General features: G+C 47.0%; 1 long non-coding RNA gene across 2 annotated transcripts in view; it reads left to right on the top strand.

The window, feature by feature from the left end:
- Positions 1–2098: 2098 nt before the first annotated feature.
- Positions 2099–19938, top strand: part of LOC130044965 (uncharacterized) — a 30262-nt gene continuing 12422 nt past the window's right edge. Inside the window, exons 1-3 of one of the 2 annotated variants that reach the window (XR_008795507.1) lie at positions 2099–2202; positions 5975–6083; positions 11572–11732. This is a non-coding gene — a long non-coding RNA (uncharacterized LOC130044965). Of the gene's footprint in view, positions 2203–5641; positions 6084–11571; positions 11733–19938 lie in introns of those variants that run through there. The other variant, XR_008795506.1, reaches the window with a different exon arrangement.

The following is a 19938-nucleotide window of genomic DNA, read 5'->3' as shown; positions in this document are numbered from 1 at the left end:
CAGCGGGGAGGGTGCTTACCTGGCATGAGGCCAACCCGAGTTTGATCCCCGGCTTCCCATATGGTCCCTTGAGCACCGGCAGAATTAATACCTGAGCACAGAGTCAGAAGTAAGTGCTGTGCATCACCAGGTGTAGTCCAAAAAACAAAACAAAACAGGTACTGGAGTGATAGCACAGCAGGTAGGGCATTTGCCTTGCACGCAGCTGACCTGGGTTCGATCCCCAGCATCCCGTATGGTCCCCCGAGTACTGCCATGAGTAATTCCTGAGTGCATGAGCCAGGAGTAATCCCTGAGCATCGCTGGGTGTGACCCAAAAAGCAAAAAAAAAAAAAAATTAGCTTCAGGGCTGAAGAGATGGTCCAACAAGCAAGGCATTTGCCTTGTAGGCAGCAACCTGGCTTCGGACCCGAGCACCCTGTATGTTCCTCCAAGTCCACTAGGAGGTATCCTTGAGCACAGAACCAGGAATAAACCCTGAGCACAGGCCCTCAAACAAAATTAGCTTCACTGTAGTAAAATAAGAGTCAGCAGGCCTAGCACCTTTTTTTGGGGGACTGTTTGCTTACATTTTGGGGGAGAGTTGGGGCCAGCACCCAGCAGTGCATAGGGAGCCATGCAGTACTGAACGTTAAACCCAGGGCCTCTCACATGCTGGGGGGAAAGGCAGCTCAGATAGAGAAGGGACCACCAAGTAAAGGGTGCGAGGAGGGCCCGCTCGGGTTGGGAGATGCAGACTGAAAGTAGACTAGAGACTGAACATGATGGCCACTTAATACCTCTATTGCAAATCACAACACCCAAAAGGAGAAAGAGAACAAAAGGGAATGCCCTGTCACAGAGGCGGGGTGGGGTGGAGGGAACGGGGTTGGGGGCGGTGGGAGGGATGCTGGGACCATTGGTGGTAGAAAATGGTCACTGGTGGAGGCATGGGTACTCAACCATTGTGTGACTGAAATGCAAGCACGAAAGTTTGTTAGTCTGTAACTGTACCCCACGGTGATTCACTAATAAAAAAATTTAAAAATAAAATAAACCCAGGGCCTCACACATATGAGGTCTGTGCTCCACAACTTGAGCCATGCCCCCACTCAGCCTTGCTTTTTAATTTTATTTTACTTTATTTAAACGTCATGGTTTACGAAGTTGTTCATAAGACAGTTGTTTTGGGCACTCAATGTTACCCAACGCCAGTCCCACTATTGGTGTGACCATTGTCCCCAGTTTTCCCCTCCCCAAAGTGTGCCCCTATCGTAGGCACAAAACAATTATATTTTATATTCTTGTTTCAACAAATTGGCCAGTGGCATTATCAAAAAATACCTGAGTAGAATTTGTGAAAGTTGTTTTATCTCACAGTGGAGTTATTATTTGAGGGTTTACTAGTTGCTAGTGTGTTGCTAGTTGAGCCTTTTGTGTTACTGATTTTTTTTGCTTTTTTGGGTCACACCCAGCGATGCTCAGGGGTTACTCCTGGCTTTGCACTCAGGAATCACTCCTGGCGGTGCTCGGGGGACCATATGGGATGCTGGGAATCGAACCTGGGTCGGCCGCAGGCAAGGCAAACACCCTACCCGCTGTACTATTGCTCCAGCTCCATATGTTACTGATTTTGCTTACTGAGCTTAACTGGCTTCTTTGCTACTTTCCCATCTAATTTGCGGTGCTCCTACAGGGCCCTCAGGAATGTGGAATTTGAAGGCGTTGTTCTGGCAGCTCCAGGATCTGTAGAACTAGGAGGATTCTCAGCCTGCCCCTTTCCCACGGTTCGTGGTGGGCAGAAGGGGGTGCAGAACTTCAGCCTGAAGACCAGTGCCCCTGGAAGTTTCTTTGGCTTGGCATCTCTGCAGAGATAAGTCATACAGCTATGTTTTTTAATTTATTTATATATTTATTTTTTGCTTTTTGGGTCACACCTGGCGATGCACAGGGGTTACTCCTGGCTCTGCACTCAGGAGTCACTCCTGGCGGTGCTCAGGGAACCATAGGGGATGCTGGGAATCAAACCCGGGTCGGCCACGTGCAAGGCAAATGACCTACCTACTGTGCTATCTCTCCAGCCCCAGTCATGCAGCTATGAAGCTGAGCCATCTGCATGGCAATGACCTGGTCTGTGGGTGAGGCTGCTGAGGCCTTGGCAAGGTGGGACTCAGCCTGCCCTTCCTCCCAAGGGCACCCAGAGTTTTCAGCCTGAAGGCCATGGTACTCATGAGTGTTTGCGGCTTGGCTTACATCTCTAGGTTAGTTGTGAATTTGTGAAGCTGGGCTGTGGTGTCTACAGCAGCGGCTGTGGAATTGCTTTTTAAAATTTTGTGCCTGCATTTTTTTTTCTTTTTGGGTCACTCCCAGCGATACTCAGAGGTTACTCCTGGCTCATGCACTCAGGAATTACTCCTGGCGGTGCTCAGGGGACCATATGGGATGCTGGGAATTGAACCCGGGTTGGCCATGTGCAAGGCAAATTCCCTACCCACTGTGCTATTGCTCTTGTGTCTGCGTTTCTTGACTAGTGTAGTGCCCCTTCCTCCATTCAAAAGTGTGTCCTTTCAATTCCTCTTCTTTCTCTGTGTTTTTGGTTTTTTTGGTTTTTTTTTTTTTTGCTTTTTGGGTCACACCCGGCAATGCACAGGGGTTACTCCTGGCTCTGCGCTCAGGAATTACCCCTGGCAGTGCTCAGGGGACCATATGGGATGCTGGGAATCGACCCCAGGTCGGCCGCGTGCAAGGCAAACGCCCTACCCGCTGTGCTATAGCTCCAGCCCCTCCTATTCTTTCTCTGATTTGGCCCTATTTTCTCCCTCCTTTAAGGGCCCTTATAATTTCCTTGGAACCCTGGATACTCTTAACAAAATTCCCATCCTCAAAGTCCTTTTTGCCTTATAAGGTGGGGGGTGAAAAAAATCATAAAAGAGGCAAAAGCGAGGTGGGGGGGTAACAGGGGCCCAATGTAGTCATGCGATCTTCTCCAACCAGTATCAGAAGTGGAAGATGGAAGGGAAATCAGAGAAATTTTGGCATTGTTCAGGGCTTACTCCTGGCTCGGGGATGATTGGGGGAACTTATGGGGTGCCAGAGACTGAGCCCATGTCAGCCCTGTGTGCAAGGCAAGCACCTTCCCTGCTGGGCTATCTCTCCATCCATAAGAATCAGAGAAATTTTAAGCCAGACTCTCTGTACCATTGTCACTGTCACTGTCCTCCTGTTGTTCATCGATTTGCTCGAGCGGGCCCAGTAACGTCTCCATTGTGACAATTTATTACTGTGTCTGGCATATCAAATACGTCACGGGTAGCTTGCCAGGCTTTGCCGTGAGGGCGAGATACTCTCGGTAACTTGCCGGGCTCTCCGAGAGGGGTGGAGGAATTGAACTCGGGTTGGCCATGTTGGTCGCTTGCAAGGCAAATGCCCCAGCCGCTGTGCTATCGCTCCAGCCCATTACCAGTTTGAAACTCCAAAGAACTAGCCAAGGAGAGTATATGGCCCCCAGAAGCTCAGTCCTTTAACCAAATGGCAGTGACTCTCCCTCTGTCCAAGAGGGGTATAGGATGACATTGCTTTGTCCTTTCTCCCTTAGCACAAGAAGCTTAGGTTTATCAGGTTACACCCATCACAGTGCTCCCGAGTCACTCCCATTCTTTATCTGTAACCACTTCTCTCTGCTCTCTTCCCCAACCAGTTAATCAGCTTTTTCCCCTAGTCAGAATCTGTTAATTTGTAAGGTCAGATCCTTCTAGGACACTGAAATTGTATTGTAAGTTAATATTGCCTTTTTCCTCTCCTTATGTCTTTTGAATAGTTTACTTTTTTTTGTTTTTCTTTTAGAGTCACACCCAGTGATGCACAGGGGTTATTCCGGTTCATGCACTCAGGAATTACTCCTGGAAGTGCTTGAGGGACCATATGGGATGCTGGGAATTGAACCCGGGGCGGCCGTGTGCAAGGCAAATGCCCTACCCGCTGTTCTATTGCTCCAGCCCCAAATAGTTTACTTTAATACAATATCCTTTTTGTATAAATACAGGAAGACAGTTAATATTATGCTTTGTAACTTAGGATTTAATTGGCTTTGAATATTATTCACTCCTGAGCATCTATCTGCTTTCTCGACTTAAGCCTCAGTTGCCCTTGATTCCTAACACCTCAAAAGCAGGGTCCTGACGTGGGACTGAATGGACCCAGGGCAAGCTGTGAGCTACCCTGGCATTGAAATGGGTCAGGCCAAAGTGCTACAATTCTTAACTGTAAGTTAAGAGTTTGATCATAGACAAATGTTGTCATGATCCAGAAGTAATGACGAGACTAGGACCCTGCTAGGGATAGGAAAGACTATCTGGCCTGAGCACTGTAGTCTGAGATTGAGATGGCCCTAGGAGAGCAATTCTATAAGTTTAAGGTATTTTTTACTGTATCCATACAAAATGATTTATTTTATGTATGCTTATATGTTTGTTGGACAAGGAGAGGAGAAACACACCCAGGGGATTCCGTTCTAGGGTGGGTCGTCCTGCTGAGAGAGACTCTGTCCTAGAAGCTGCTTTCCCCGAGGGAAAGAATTCTACCCCTGTTGATTGTGACCACACCTATGTGTAATTGTTACCCCAACCCCTCATGCTTTGGGATATAACTAGACTGTAAGAGTGGGCTGGGGGATCAGAATCCAGACTCCAGAAGGAGAAGGAGAAAGGGGATCCAGATTCCAGAGCGAGAAGGAGAATGAAGGGGGATCGAGGAGGAGAATGAAGTAGCATGGGGGGAGGAAGAAGCAGGATGAGAATCAGAGGAGAATGGAGATGGGAATGGAATAAACTGCAGCTAAGACCAACCGTTTCCTTACTTCACCTGCCCATGACCATCAACCTCCCCGGGGTGGGGGATTCGGCGGGAGAGATAGACTGCTGCTGCTGTCTTTTTGAGTTTACACACGGGGCCTTGAATTGGATTCTCCCTGAGAGCCTGAAGATGTGAATCTGGCTGGCAACGCCTCCACTCCAGTGCTGAGCCCCAAGAGCCTGGGCTTGACCTCCGAAACTAGGAGATGAGAAATGGATGTTGTGCTTATTTGATTTGGGTGTCACAAGTGGTGCTCAGGGGTCACTCGTGTCTCAGTGCTCAGGAAACCAATATGCAGTGCCGGGATTTGAAACAGGTCAAGCAATGAAGCCGCTTAAGCCCAGTATTATTTCCAGCCCCTAATACGGGTAGTCTTTTATTTTTTTTTTTTTTGAGAGGCCACATCCAGCTGTGCTCAGGGCTTGCTCCTGGCTCTGTGATCAGGGATCACTCCTGGCAGACTCAGCGAGACCACATAGGGTGCTGGGAATCAAACCCTGGACATCCGCATTCGAGGCAAGCACCCCACCAGCCTTAGTAGTGCAGCCCAATATGGGCGTTATTTTTAAGATGCTAAGTTCGTGGTCACTTTTTATACAGCAACAGAAACCTAACACTTAAGATTTGAGTTGAGATTTGAACACATTAAAAGACATCACGGGGTGTTCATATGCTGTTGGAGCCCATGTGCTGCTTGTGCCCATGTGGCCGAGCACATGTAGTAACCAAGCACATGTGGTGACTGAGCACATGTGTCACCTGCATCTCCCCTCTTGAGATATGTACTTTCATGCTTTCATGTCTAATGCTGGGATATGTGTAGGGGTTCTCTTCGCCCTTGGACAAGCCCATGTTTTCTCTTGAGCACACTACTCTCTCTCTCTCTCAATAAAATTTGTTTTTCTTCAAAAAAAAAAATAGACATCACAGGCAGATCTAGGGTAGTGGGTTCCATCCCCAGGGAAGAAAAAGTACAGAGGCCCCAAAGAAATAAACTGAAGACTAGTGTTGGTTGCTGAGCCTGCTGGGTACAAGGAGCAGGTGGGAAAGGAAGCCAGAACTGGGGCAGGAACTGGAAGCCACTTTGGGGCAGATCCTGGGCAGCTGATTGAGTGACTGACAACTGCTCTCTGGGCCTTCTCAGTGGATTCCAGAATGATCGCCACCCACAGAACCCACTGTCTATGCACCTCTGCCTCTGTGGTTCTGGAGCAGGCCCTGGGAGAGACTGATCCAGCCACTGCGACCCGCAGGTGGGTGATGCTGCTGTCGCCCCTCAGTGGGGCGGTGATTTTGCCTTCCCAAGGTGCTTCAGTCTGGACAGTTCTGTTCCGGGAACCGAACAGGTGGAGGAAGCTGGTGCAGAGAAAGTGTCAGACCGGCCTGTCAGGAGTCTGGTTCCTGCCACAGAGGCAGGCTGGGGCTGGAGGAAAAGTGGGGACATTGGTGGAGTGAAGTGGACAGCAGTGAAGGGACCGGTGTTGGAACATCTAGCCTGAAACTCAATCAGGAATAACTCTGTAACTTTGTAATTCACACTGATTTAATAAGTTAACAAATGAAAAGAGTGAGAGACATGTAGATTTTTTTAAATTTAATTTTTTAAATTTTTTTAATTTATTTTTTGCTTTTTGGGTCACACCCGGTGATGCACAGGAGTTACTCCTGGCTCTTCACTCAGGAATTACTCCTGGCATTGCTCGGGGTACCATATGAGATGCTGGGAACTGAACCCGGGTCGACCGCGTGCAAGGCAAACGCCCTACTTGCTGTACTATCGCTCCAGCCCCGATTTTTTTTTTAAAGGAGCAGTCAAAACAAATAAATAAATAAATAAAAGGAGCAGTCAGACTGTCTAGGAATTATCCTGATGACAAATCTGGACAAAGTCATTCCAAGACAAAAAGTTTACTAATATTTCTTTTGAATAGAGATGTAAAAATCTTCCACCAAATATAAGCAAACCAAATCAGTAATTTAGAAATGTGATAAGCAACGTGATTTTCTTTTTCTTTTCTTTTTGGGTCACACCTGGAGATGCACCGGGTTACTTCTGGCTCTGCACTCAGGAATTACCCCTGGCAGTGCTCAGAGGACCATATGAGATACTGGGAATCGAATCCAGGTTGGCCGAGTGCAAGGCAAACGCCCTACCAACTGTGCTATCGCTCCAGCCCCCGCAATGTGATTTTTCTTTAATTTTTTAAAATTTATTATTTATTTTTGCTTTTTGGGTCACACCCAGCAATGCACAGGGGTCACTCCTGGCTCTTCACTCAGGAATTACTCCTTGCAGTGGTCGGGGGACCATATGGGAATGCTGGGAATTGAACCCGAGCGGCCACATGCAAGGCAAATGCCCTACCAACTGTGCTATTGCTCCAGCCCCCACAATGTGATTTTTTTAAAGGTTTTTTTCAAATCAAAATTTTATGGTTTACAATACAATACTATTAATAATGGTTTCTCATGCACATAATTTCAACACCACACCCATCACCAGTGTTCCCACATTTCTTCCCCAAGGGGTCTGTAAGCAGTGCCTAGGGATCTCTGGGGCCACTCCCTTTGATACTCAACAAAGTGTCTTAGTGCTCAGACCCAGAAGTGCTGGCACCACTAGGGCTGTACCTGGCTGCAGAGGCAGGGATGGGGGCACCCAATCAGTACCAGAGTTGAGACTGGGGGCACTGCATGTGCTAGGCATGCACTTTAGTTTGTTTTTTGTGGGATGGGAGTAGGTGGGTCCTGGTGGGTAGGTTCCAGATCTGGATGCACTCAGTGCTTACTTTTTCCCTTTTCTTTTCTGTTTGGTTTCTGGACCATTCCTCTGGACCATTATTGAGCTCTTGTGTGTATGTGTATGTTACCAGGGCTTAAGACCTACCTTATTTATCATTGAATACTTTTTATATATGGAGCAGTAGGGCATTTGCCTTGCATGCAGCCAGCCCGGTCAAGCCGGGTTTGATTCCTCCGCCCCTCTTGGAGAGCCCAGCAAGCTACCAAGAGTATCTTGCCCGCATGGCAAAGCCTGGCAAGCTACCCGTGACGTATTCAATATGCCAAACACAGTAACAACAAGTCTCAAAATGGAGACATTACTGAGCTCGCTTGAGCAAATCAATGAACAACGGGAGGACAGTGACAGTGATCTTTATCATCATACAAATCAAGCATAAAAACATCACCAAACTTTTTATAATACAAATTGTATTTTCATAATACCACGTAGCACAGTGGTAGGGCGTTTGCCTTGCACACGGCCAGCCCAGCCGAGCCAGGTTCGATTCCTTTGCCCCTCTCGGAGAGCCTGGCAAGCTACTGAGAGTTTCTCGCCCGCCTGGCAAAGCCTGGCAAGCTGCCCGTGACGTATTTGATATGCCAAACACAGTAACAACAAGTCTCACAATGGAGACGTTGCTGGGCCCATTCAAGCAAATGAAAGTGTTGAAGACTGTTAAATGTAAATTTTCAGTGTCTGTTGAAATAATCATATGGTTTTATGGGTATTTTTTGTCTGGGGCCACACCTGGTGGTGATCAGGACTTCCTCCTGGCTCATGTCTGTTCCTAAGAGCTTTTTTGTTTAAGAGGGGACTCCTAAGCTGTGCTTGGACGGGGGGGGGGGGGGGGGGGGGGGGCAGGCGGGCAGGAACACTCCCAGAGATCAGTGGCCACTGTGGCCCTGTAGTTCAGAGCATGGGCCCTGCGAGGCCAGAGCTACCCCAGCTAAACCTAGCAGTGATAAAGTACAGGAGTACAGGGGTGGGCATGCATGCAGACCTGTGCTCAAACTTGGGATGCATGTATGAAAGCATGTAGCCCTGACCCTGTGCTATCTACTCAACCCTCTGTGACTTTAACATTTCTTATTTCTGTTTTTTGGCCACACCCAGAAGTACTCAGAGATCACTCTAGTGGTGCTTGGGGGATCATATGGGGTGCTGGGGATCAAACCCAGGTTGGCCATGTGCAAGGCAAGTGACCTGCTGTACTGTCTCTCCAGCACCTGTTTCTGGTTTTATTTTGGGTTCTACCTGGTTGCACTCAGGAGCTACTCCTCGCTCTGTGTTTAGGCGTTGCTCTTGGTGGTACTTGAGAGACCATAAGTGGTACCAAGAGCAGATCTGGGCCTCAGCAGGCAGACGATGCGACTTTGCTCAGCCTGTTGAGCTGTCTCTGACCGAACAGTTGTTTAGCTTTTGGCCACACCATGTGGGGCTCAGGGGTCATTTTTAGCTTTGAGCTTGGGGATCACTCCCAGCAGAAAAGTTAAAGTTTGAAGGGCCGGGAGAAACACTACAGTGCGTAGGGCATTTGTCAAGCACGCAACCGACTCAGTTTGAGTCCCAACACCCCAAATGGTCCCTCAAGCATAAGCATGGCGGGGGTGATCCCTGAGCACAGAACTAGGAGTAAGCCCTGAGATCCACTGGATGTGGCCCCAAAACCAAAAAATAAATTAATTAAAAAAATTTTTAAGTTCTAGTTTAAACAATTTAGGCAACAAAAATAAAAGAGATCCAGAGTGAAGAGAAGTAAATAATTTCTATTTGTAAATTAAAAATCTAGTAAATAAAGAACTCTTGGGCATTCACACACACAGAAACATTATAATAATAAAGTAACTCAGCAAGATTTTGAATGCAACAATTAAGTCCATTGTATTCTCACCAGTAGCCATGAACAATCCAAAACTGAAACAAAGAAAGCATTATTTATAACAGCTACATAAGAAATAAAGTATTTCAATGTAAATGTGAGAGGTGTGATATTTATACACTGGAAAAGAAAACACATTTTTGAGATCAGAGCCATAGTACAGCAGGGAAGGCGTTTACCTTGCATGCAGCCAACATGGGTTTGATTCCTGGCACTCCATATGAGTACCACTAGGAGATTTCTGAGCAGAGAGCCAGGAGTAATCCCTAATGGTGCCCCCCCCAGCAAAAACAAACCATTAAAAAATTTAAAATAAATTTGATAAATCTATTTAATAGATTATCTAATTAAAAATAAATTTAAGATATTCCCAATGTTCATAGATCAGAAGATCTAATATTGTTAAGATGGTAATATTCCTCAAGTTTATTTATTTTTTTGCTTTTGGGGTCACACCCTGATGGTGCCCAGAGGTTACTCCTTGCTCTGTGCTTAGGAATTACTCCTGATGGTGCTTGGGGGACCTTATGGGATGCCTGGGATCAAACCGGGATCAGCCATATGCAAAGCAAATGCCCTACCTGCTGTACTATGGTTCCAGCCCCAACCTCAAGTTGATATATAGATTCAATGCAATCTCTACCAATTTTTTTTTTTGCTTTTTGGGTCACATTCGGTGATGTTTAGGGGTTACTTCTGGCTCATGCACACAGGAATTACTCCTGGCAGTGCTGGGGGGACCATATGGGATGCTGGGAATCGAACCTGAGTTGGCCGCAAGCAAGGCAAATGCCCTACCCTCTGTGCTATTGCTCCAGCCCTCTCTACCAAAATCTTACCTAAATTCCCTTCCCCTCTCTTCCCTTCCCTTCTTCCCCTCCCCTCTCTCCTCTTCCCTTTCCCTTCTCTCTTTCCCCTTCCCTTTTCTCTCCTTCCCTCCTCTCTCTTCCCATCTTTAACCCTTTCTCTCTCCCCCTCCCTCCCCCATCCTCCCCAGTGATTCTTGACTCCCGGTTGCAGCCCACTTTGCTACGCTGTGTTTGATGGTGCTGGAAGGCCCCAGGCCACAGCCAGCAGTGCTCACTGGGACCTCACGCAAGCAAGTCTTCTTACTCTTCTTACCCTTGGAGCTCTCTCCCTAGTCCCCCTTCTTTTCCTTCCTTCTTCACTTCCTTCCTTGCAGTTGTTGTTTCTGGTGCTACACCCAGCTGTGCTCACTGTTTACTCCTGGCTCTGTACTCAGGGACCACTCCTGGCAGTGCTTGGGGGGACACAGGGATTGAAACCAGGCTTGGGTGCATGGACGTCAGTGCCTTACCTGCTGTTCTATCTCTCTGGCCACCTTGCGCTCTTTTGTCGTTACTATTCTGTTTCAGAGATCAAACTAGGATCTCACACATGCGAGACAAGTGCTCTGCCACTAAGCTATATTCTCGGCTGCTCTCATTCTTTTTATTGTTTTTCTTTTCATTTTTGTGAAACTGACACCTGATGATAAAATTACTAGGAAAATGCCAGGAATCTAAAAAATATATATGATTGAAATACAAGAACAAATGGACCAATTCACAGGTTCCTGATTTTTGTGTATGTAAAGGAGTTGGACCTAGCAGTGCTCAGGGTTTACTCCCAGATCCGTCCCAGGCATCACTCCTGGTGGTGCCAGGGATGGAACTGGGGTCAGGTACATGCAAGACAAATTCCTTAACTCTTGTTCTGCCTCTCTGGTCCCTGACATGGGGGCGGGGGCAGGGAGTATGGTTTGGGTCACACCTAGATGTGTCCAGGGATGCTCCCAGCTCTGTCCTTGGGGGTTGCTCAGGGGACCAGCGGTAGTGTTTCCAGCGGTGCTCAGGGGACCTTGTGCTGTCAAAGGGCTTGCTGCAAGCACAACATGGGCTTAGCCCTTTGAGCTTTCTCTCCCTCACATTTTTTTCTTTTTGGTTGTTGTCTACACCCAATCGTGGTGAGATGCTACTTCTGGCCCTGTACTCCAGGGCCAATGCAGGACTTGGGATTAAATCTCGGGCTCCCACATGTAAAGCATATGCTCATACTCTTTGAACCATCTCCACAGCCCATAGGTCCTGATTTTTGAGAGTTATTACACAGCGACAGAAGTGAAAGTGTGGCACCCAGGCAAGAGAGCTACTACAGCCGATAAGGAACTCACCTTGCACATGGCTGCCCAAGTTTGATCCCTCGCACACTGTCAGGAGTAAGCCTGAGGACTACCAGGTATGGCCCCAAAATAACAAACACACACAAACACAAAGTGTAGTATACTCATAAAGAAAGGAACCAGAGAGATAGTATCGTGGTTAAGGCACTTGCCTTGCCTATAGCCAACCTTGGTTAGGTTCCCAGCACTACATATGTTCCCCCCAAACTGCGGGGGATCACTGCTGAGAACAGAGCTAGGAATAGCCCCTGAGCATCATAGGGTGTGACCCTCCCCCCAATATTTCAGAGGCTAAAACTGAGAGTCCAGAAATAAGTCCTCATATTTACAGTTTACTTTCAACAAGGGCGTTAAAACAATTTCAATGAAGAAATAACTTTTTCAACAAATGGTTCTAGAACATTTGGAAATAAAAGTTGAGCTTTTCAGGGGTATGGTGCTGCCAGCAGGTCAATCTGTACCTGTGAGGCGAGTGCATCAGCAGCCTGATGGCACCTTCAGACTTTCAGATACCCCAAAATTGCTACTGTGCCTTTGGCCAGACCCCAAAAACTTGGGGCCAAGTTTACCAAGAAAGTAAAAGGCCAAAAGTTAGGTATGTGGGAGACACATACCTAACTTGTGGTGAAGGTACCCACAAACCACCTCCGACACAGCTATATAATTGGAGGCAAGGCCTCTCTGGTTCCTGATCGAACTGCTTAACGGCTATGATCCCAGAGACTCATAAACAAATCTTGAAACCCAATGGCTTTTGGCAGAAATGCATCCAGTCCCTGCAATAAGTTATAGGTGCTGGGCCACCCCAGGTGGGAATAGGTTTCATTCTTTGGCCTGTTCCCCCTGGCGGCCCAGTGGCCGCCATCCTCCAGAGGCCACTGGACAGTCAGGTTTGGGCCCGCAGTGATGAGACACGCGGGGCCTCCCGTGATGGGGGTGGAGCCGGCCCTTTCCTCTCCGTCCCAACGAGACCCTGAGTCGGCGCCCATGAACGGCCTCTCTGGCTCCTGATCAAGCTACTTAACAGCCACGATCCCAGAGACCCAGAAACAAATCTCGAAACCCAGCAGCTTTTGGCAGAAATGCATTCGGACCACGCAGTAGGTTACTGTCGCTGGGCCACCCGAGGGGGGAAAGGGTGCTGTCCATCTGCTTGCTCCCCCTTGGCGGCTTGGTGGTCGCCATCATCCAGAGGCCATTAGACACTCAGGTTTGGGCCTGCAGTGACAAGACATGCGGGGCCTCACGGGATGGGTGTGGAGCAGACCCTTTCTTCCCCACCCCAACGAGACCCTGAGTCGCTACCAACAAACGGTCTCTCTGGCTTCTGATCAAGTCGTTTAATGGCCATAATCCCAGAGACTCAGAAACAAATTGCGGAACCCAGCGGCTTTTGGCATAAATGCAACCAATCCCTGCAGTAGGTTACTGGCGCTGGGCCACCCCAGGTGGGAATAGGTTTTATTCCTTGGCCTGTTCCCCCTGGCAGCCCAGTGGCCGCCATCCTCCAGAGGCCACTGGACAGTCAGGTTTGGGCCCGCAGTGACGAGATATGCAGGGCCTCATTGGATGGGGGTGGAGCCGGTCCTTTCCTCTCTGTCCCAACATGACCTCAAGTCCAAGTCGTTGCCCACAAACAGCCTCTCTGGCTCCTGATCAAGCTCCTTAACAGCCATGATCCCAGAGACTCAGAAACAAATCTCGGAACCCAGTGGTTTTTGGCAGAAATGTGTCCGGACCCTGCTGTAGGTTACTGTAACCAGGCCACATCAGAGGGGAAAGGGTGCTGTCCCTCTGCCTGCTCCACCTAGGCGGCTCGGTGGCTGTCGTCCTCCAGAGGCCATTGGACAGTCAGGTTTGGGCCCTCAGTGATGAGACACACGGGGCCTCACGGGATGGGGATGGAGCTGGCCCTTTCCTCCTCGTCCCAACAAGACCCTGAGTCATCGCCCACAAACTGCCTTTCTGGCTCCTAATCAAGCTGCTTAACAGCCATGATCCAAGAGACTCAGGAACAAATCTCGGAACCCAGCAGGTTTTGGCAGAAATACCTGCAGATTTAATTGTTAAAATTTCGGAATTTCAAAATCTCGTGGCCATTACTGCAGCCACACGACATCATATGTTATTCATAACCAGCAATAGAAAACAAATTGTCTACTGTTCCCTTTTCAGCAGATTTGAGTGTTGGGGTAAAATCCCAAATAATAATGATGGGTCTGGTGTCAAAATATTGAATGTAATCAAAGTAGAGAGAGAGTAATGTGGAAATCATCTGCCCTACAGATAGGGTAGGGGGGAGGGTGTGGGATGGGGATATACTGGGGTTTTTGGTGGTGGAGAATGGGCACTGGCGAAGGTACAGATGTTTCATTGTATGACCAAGACTTAAACCGGAAAGCTTTGTAACTGCTCTCATGGTGATTCAATAAATAAAATCATAAAAAATGGGAAAAAAGGTGGAGTTCATACCCAATTCAATCAGCTAATCAGTGGCTGAATAAATAGCAGTAGTCCTACATTAAAAAAAAGTTGAGCTTTCAAGTAATATATGAGAATTAATCAAAATGAGACAAAAATCAAATGTAAAAGCCATTAGCTATAAAATATTTATAGTTGAAAAAATTTGAAAGGGACAGAGAAGCAGTATAGCAGTGTGGAGTGCTTGTATTGCATGCAACCAACCTGGCTTCAATCCCTGGTACCCAATATGGACCCCCAAGCCCCTCCAGGAATGATTCTGAGTGCAGAGCCAGGAATAAGCCCTGAGCACTGTCAGATGTACCCCCCCCCAAAAAAAGTGGGCAAAGAACATAAGTAATTTTTGTCCAAAATTGATACACAAATGACAGCAAAGTACAGAAGAAAATGCTCAATATCATTTTCCATTAGGGAAAAATGCATATCAGAACAACTAATTCTCTTCCAGAAGGATGCCTATAATTAGAGAGACACAATAGCTGGTGATTAAGATATGAAGAAATTGGAGCATTAATATATTTTTGTAGAGAATGTAAAATTATGCAGTTACTTGGGAAAACAGACTGACATTCCTCAGATGGTTATATTTAGAATTATCATGTGACCCATCAGTTTCACTCCCAGATCTATATCCAAGACAACTGAAAAATAAGTCCAGGGGCTGGAGAGGTAATACAGTGAATCAGATGCTTGCCTTGCACAATTCTGGCCTGGATTCAATTCCTGGCATTTTATGTGGTCCCCTGAGTGCAGAGCCAGGAGTAACCTCTGAGCATCACCAAGTGTGACCCAAAAACAAATTTTAAAAAAAAGGAAAGGAAAATATGTCCAGACAAAAATTTACAAATGAATGTTCATTCACAATAGACAAAAAAAAAAATAAGCAAACATAGGGGCCTAGAGGTATAGTACAGCAGGTACTGCATTTGCCTTGCATGCAGCTGACCTGGGTTGATTCCCCTCACTCCTCATCCCATATGGTCTCCAAAGCACCACTAGGAGTAATTCCTGAGGGCAAAGCCAGGAATCAGCTCTGACCACTGCTGGGTGTGGCCCCAAAACAAAACAAAACAAAAGGAAACCTAAATGTCAACTGATGAAAAACAAAATGTACACTCATTCAATGGAATATTTGACGATGGAATAAAGCTCCTATGAGCTACAATATGAATGAAACTTGAGAACATTATGCTTAAGAGAGAAGCCAGTCACATCAGACCACATACCATGATTCCATTTGTATGAAATTAACAGGCAAATCCAGAGAGGCAGATTAGCAATTGACTAGGGCTGAAGGGAAAGAGTTGGGGATGATGGTGAAAAGGAGTAACAGCTTTCAGGGACATGAAATTATTCTAAAATAGTAATGGTTTCATGACCCCATGCATACACTTAAAACACAGAACTTGCCAGAGCAATAAGACAGTGGGTAGGGTCTTTTCCTTGCATGCAGACTACTGGGGTTCGATTCCCAGCATTCCATATGGTCCCCTACGCACCATCAAGAGTAATTCCTGAGTGCAGAGCCAGGAGTAACCCCTGAGCATCGCTGGGTGTGGTCCCAAAACAAAAATAAATATATTAAAAAACTTAGAACTATAGTGTTGAGCAGATTACCATACAATTGTATGACATGTTAATTATATCTCAATAAAGTAGTGAAAATAACATTGAAAGTTATTCAAGGGGCTGGTGCTATAGTAAAGCAGGTTGTGCACTTGCTTTGCATGTGGCTAACCAAGGTTTGATCCTTGGCATCCTATCTGGTCCCCTGAGGCCCACCAGGAGTGATTTCTGTGAACAGAGTCAGACGCTTAACCCCTGAGCGTCACCAGGTGTGGCAAACAAACAAAAAGTTATTTAAAAGTTCTGCTAAGGAGAACAGAAACGAGGGTCTGTGTATGACAACCTGAGACCCTCAACATCAAGAATAACATCAATAACATCTGTTACTTCTGCTCCTGGTTTTACCTGATGAACCAGTACTGGGTTCTGACCTGTGTCCCCACCCCCCCACCACCGTGAGTGACACATGCACCCAGAGGTTGAGGTACACATGGTCACTAGCCAAGATGTCCATCTTGGTGGACCACAAAATGCTAGATATGAGTATAGAAAGAGGCATCTAGTTTACTCTGACCTTTGAACCTCTGAACTTTATTTTAGCCTTCTTGAGAATCCTGGACATTTGAAGGATAAACGAGCACTTGTGGGGGCATTCTAATCAATCTGTACTGTGCTCTGTGCTTTGCCTTTTCACCTATTAAAAAAAAATTCAGCAATATTATTAGCCATGTTTTCTTGTTTGTTTTGTTTTTTGCCGCTTAGGGTTTAATGCTGGCTTTGTAAACCAGCAATAAACTCTGAGGTTTGATCAGATCCTGGTACAGCATGGTCCCCCAAGCATCGCTCGGAGCAACCCCTGCTCAAAGCACAGGAGTAGCCCCCTAAGTATTACTGGGTAGAATCCAAAACTCCAAAACAAATTTTTTCTTTAAAAGTTGTAAGCTTGGGGCTGTAGGAATAGATAGTACAACAGGTAGGGCGTTTGCATTGCATGAGGCTGAACTGGGTTCAATCCCTGGCATCCCATATGGTCCCCCAAGCACTGCCAGGAGTAATTCCTGAGTGCAAAGCCAGGAGCAACCCCTGAGCATCACTGGGTGTGACCCAAAAAAGCAAAAAAAAAAAGTTGTAAACTTGAGAGCGAAGTGATGGAGTGATAATACAGCGGGTAAGGAGCTTACCTTGCAAGTGCTGACCCGGGTTCTATCCCTGGCATCCCATATGGTCTCCCCAAGTCTGAGTGCAGAGCCAGCAGTAACCACTGAGCATCATCGGATGCAACCCCCAAACCAAACAGAAAAAAAAGTTGGGGCTGGATTAATAGCACAGCGGGTAGGGCGTTTGCCTTGCACACGGCTGACCCAGTTTGATTCCCAGCATTCCTTAGGGTCCCCCAAGCACTGCCAGAAGTAATTCCTGAGTGCATGAGCCAATGGGTCACACCCCTGTGCAACATGGGTGTAATCCAAAAAAGCAAAAACAAACAAACAAACAAAATAACAACAAAAAATGTAAGCTTTACAGAGTGTGGATTTAACTGTCAAGCCTGAGCTGTTCCAGAGCCCTCTCCCCGACTTCATTGATGAATTAGAATTTAGGCCAGTCTTATCTTTTTTCTAAGAACTTATGTCAGTCTTATCTTTTTTCCTGTGTGTGTGTTGGTTTTTTATCATTGGTCCTCCCAAGCACTGTGGAGAGCATAGTGAACCTCTCAGTCAACAGTGTCTCAAGGACATGGTGATTCTTGGGCCCTGTCCCTCTTGGGCCCTGAGGTGCCGGGGATTATCTGGGTCACCCTGGCAGGGCCTGGAGGTCTCAGGGCCACACCCGCTATGCTCAGAGCTTTCAGGGCTGCAGCCATGCTCAGGAAATCTGTGGTACCAGGGACCAAAGGGGTTGGCCACATGTACCTTACTCCTGTACTGTCTCTCCAGTCTCAGTCAAAATTTTTTTTTTTTTTTTTTTTTGCTTTTTGTGTCATACCCAACAATACACAGGAGTTACTCTTGGCTCTGCACTCAGGAATTACTCCTGGCGGTGCGCCGGGGACCATATGAGAAGCTGGGGATCAAACACAGATCGCTGCATACAAGGCAAACGCCCTACCCGCTGTTCTCTAGCTCTAGCCCCTCTCAGTCAAATCTTACTGTTACTCCTGTGCTCTGGTTGTGTAACCACCAAATGCATCACCTCCACTATGTTAAAAAATGTATTGCATATATGTTTGTAGTTTCGGCCAGAACGATAGCACAGCGGTAGGGCATTTGCCTTGCAAGCCGCCTGCCCAGCCGAGCCAGGTTCGATTCCTCCGCCCCTCTCGAAGAGCTCGGCAAGCTACCGAGAGTATTTCTCCCGCACGGCAAAGCCTGGCAATCTACCCATGACGTATTCGATATGCCAAACACAGTAACAAGAAGTCTCACAAAGGAGACGTTACTGGGCCCGCTCGAGCAAATCGATGAACAATGGGAGGACAGTGCTACAGTGCAGTTTGTAGTTTCATGTTCAATTTAAAAATCACTGGTGGGGCCCACCAGCCACGTCTGCCCCCATGTCAACTCACTCACAGGCCCTGCTTCAGCAAATCCCGACTAAATCTCCAAGGAGATGCAGGCCAAAGAGCTAAACCTTATGGAACTGATGTCCCCCACCTCCCCAGGCCCCCCACGCCTCCCAACACCCCACTGAAAACTCCAGAGGGCCAAGGAAGGCAGGCAGGCGAACACCCATCCCACCACTGCAGCTAAGCCAGGGGCTCAACTTCACCCCCTCACAAATAAACATTCTCTGAAGAGATGCCAATCACTAAATAATTTCAGGTACCTGGGGCTGAACCTAGAATGCTGGTGTTTTCTTGGGAGTCCAGGCCGGTAGCCTCTTCTCCATCCCCCACACTTCCAGGAGACCCAGGAGCCACGCTCACCTCCCACGGTGGCCGCTTTGTTGACTCTGGCCCAGACCACAGATCTGGAAATGACTGTACCACGGGGCCATACGTGGGACACCTCTTGGAGCAACAAAAAGCTTAACAAATTCTTAGAAAAGGACTGACCAACCCTGCAATTAGATATAACGGTGTTCACACAAATTTATTTTCTAGATTGACTGCAACTTTGTTATGTAATTCAATTTAATTTATTTATTGCTTTTTGGGTCACACCCGGCGATGTTTAGGGGTTACTCCTGGCTCTGCACTCAGGAATTCCTCCTGGCGGTGCTCGGGGGACCATATGGGATGCTGGAAATTGAACCTGGGTCAGCTGCATGCAAGGAAAATGCCCTACCCACTGTGGTATGGCTCCAGCCCCATAATCCCATTTTAATCCTAGAATTGTATCAACAGTTGATGCTTTTTTTCTACATTGAATGGGAAAAAAAAAGATAAAAATCCCAGGTGAGGGGACAGAAAGATTAGTACAATGGGTATGTACCTATCTGATCCACCATACATCGTTCTCTGAACCCTGAGCTTGGAGAGTGATCCCTAAGCATGGAGCCAGAAGTAAATCTAAGTACAGCTGAGTATATACAACACTCTCCCCCCCACCCCCCTGACAAATTCTTTGGGACTACAATGTATTCTTTGTATGTGGAAGCCCCAGGTTCAATCCCTTATACCAGATGACCTTCTGAAACCCCCAAGTGTAGCCTTCGTAGAAAAGAACCATTTAGATGGCGATGAATTTAAGGATTAAACTGGGCGGCAACCAGTATCTTGGTGTGTGGGAGGTGCCGGGGGTGCCAGGTTTGGAACCCCAGGTCTTGTACAAATTTAGGCATGTGCTCCAGCCCTTTATCCCCCCAAGCTCCTCCCCCCTCCCGCACTCATACACACATTATATTTCTGTTATTACATTACATAGGATTGATGCTAATTTGTGGCTACAATTTACCTGTAAAAGGATGATCAGTAAAATGGGCTGAACAAAGGTAGTTATTCATTTTGGAGCACATCAGCAACTTGAAATCTTTTAATTTTTTTTTTTTTTTAATTTTTAGGGCCTTTCCAACTGTGCTCAGGGATCAAACCTGGGTCAGCCATGTGCAAGGAAAATGCCCTATTGTTCTACTATCACTGGTCTTAATACACATTTGATCACCAAGAATTCCCAAGGAGTGCACTAGAATTTCCAGGACTTGTCCACAGAATCCTTTGTCATAAGACATTCTGAAACACTTTGTGAAACAAAACTCCCAAAGACTCCTCTGGGTTTT

The sequence above is a fragment of the Sorex fumeus genome, unplaced genomic scaffold (genome assembly GCF_029834395.1).
Source record: "Sorex fumeus unplaced genomic scaffold, SorFum_2.1 ptg000126l, whole genome shotgun sequence".
Classification (NCBI taxonomy): Eukaryota; Metazoa; Chordata; class Mammalia; order Eulipotyphla; family Soricidae; genus Sorex; species Sorex fumeus.
The sequence above is the reverse complement of the archived record's forward strand: the minus strand, read 5'-3'. Positions and strand labels throughout refer to the sequence as shown.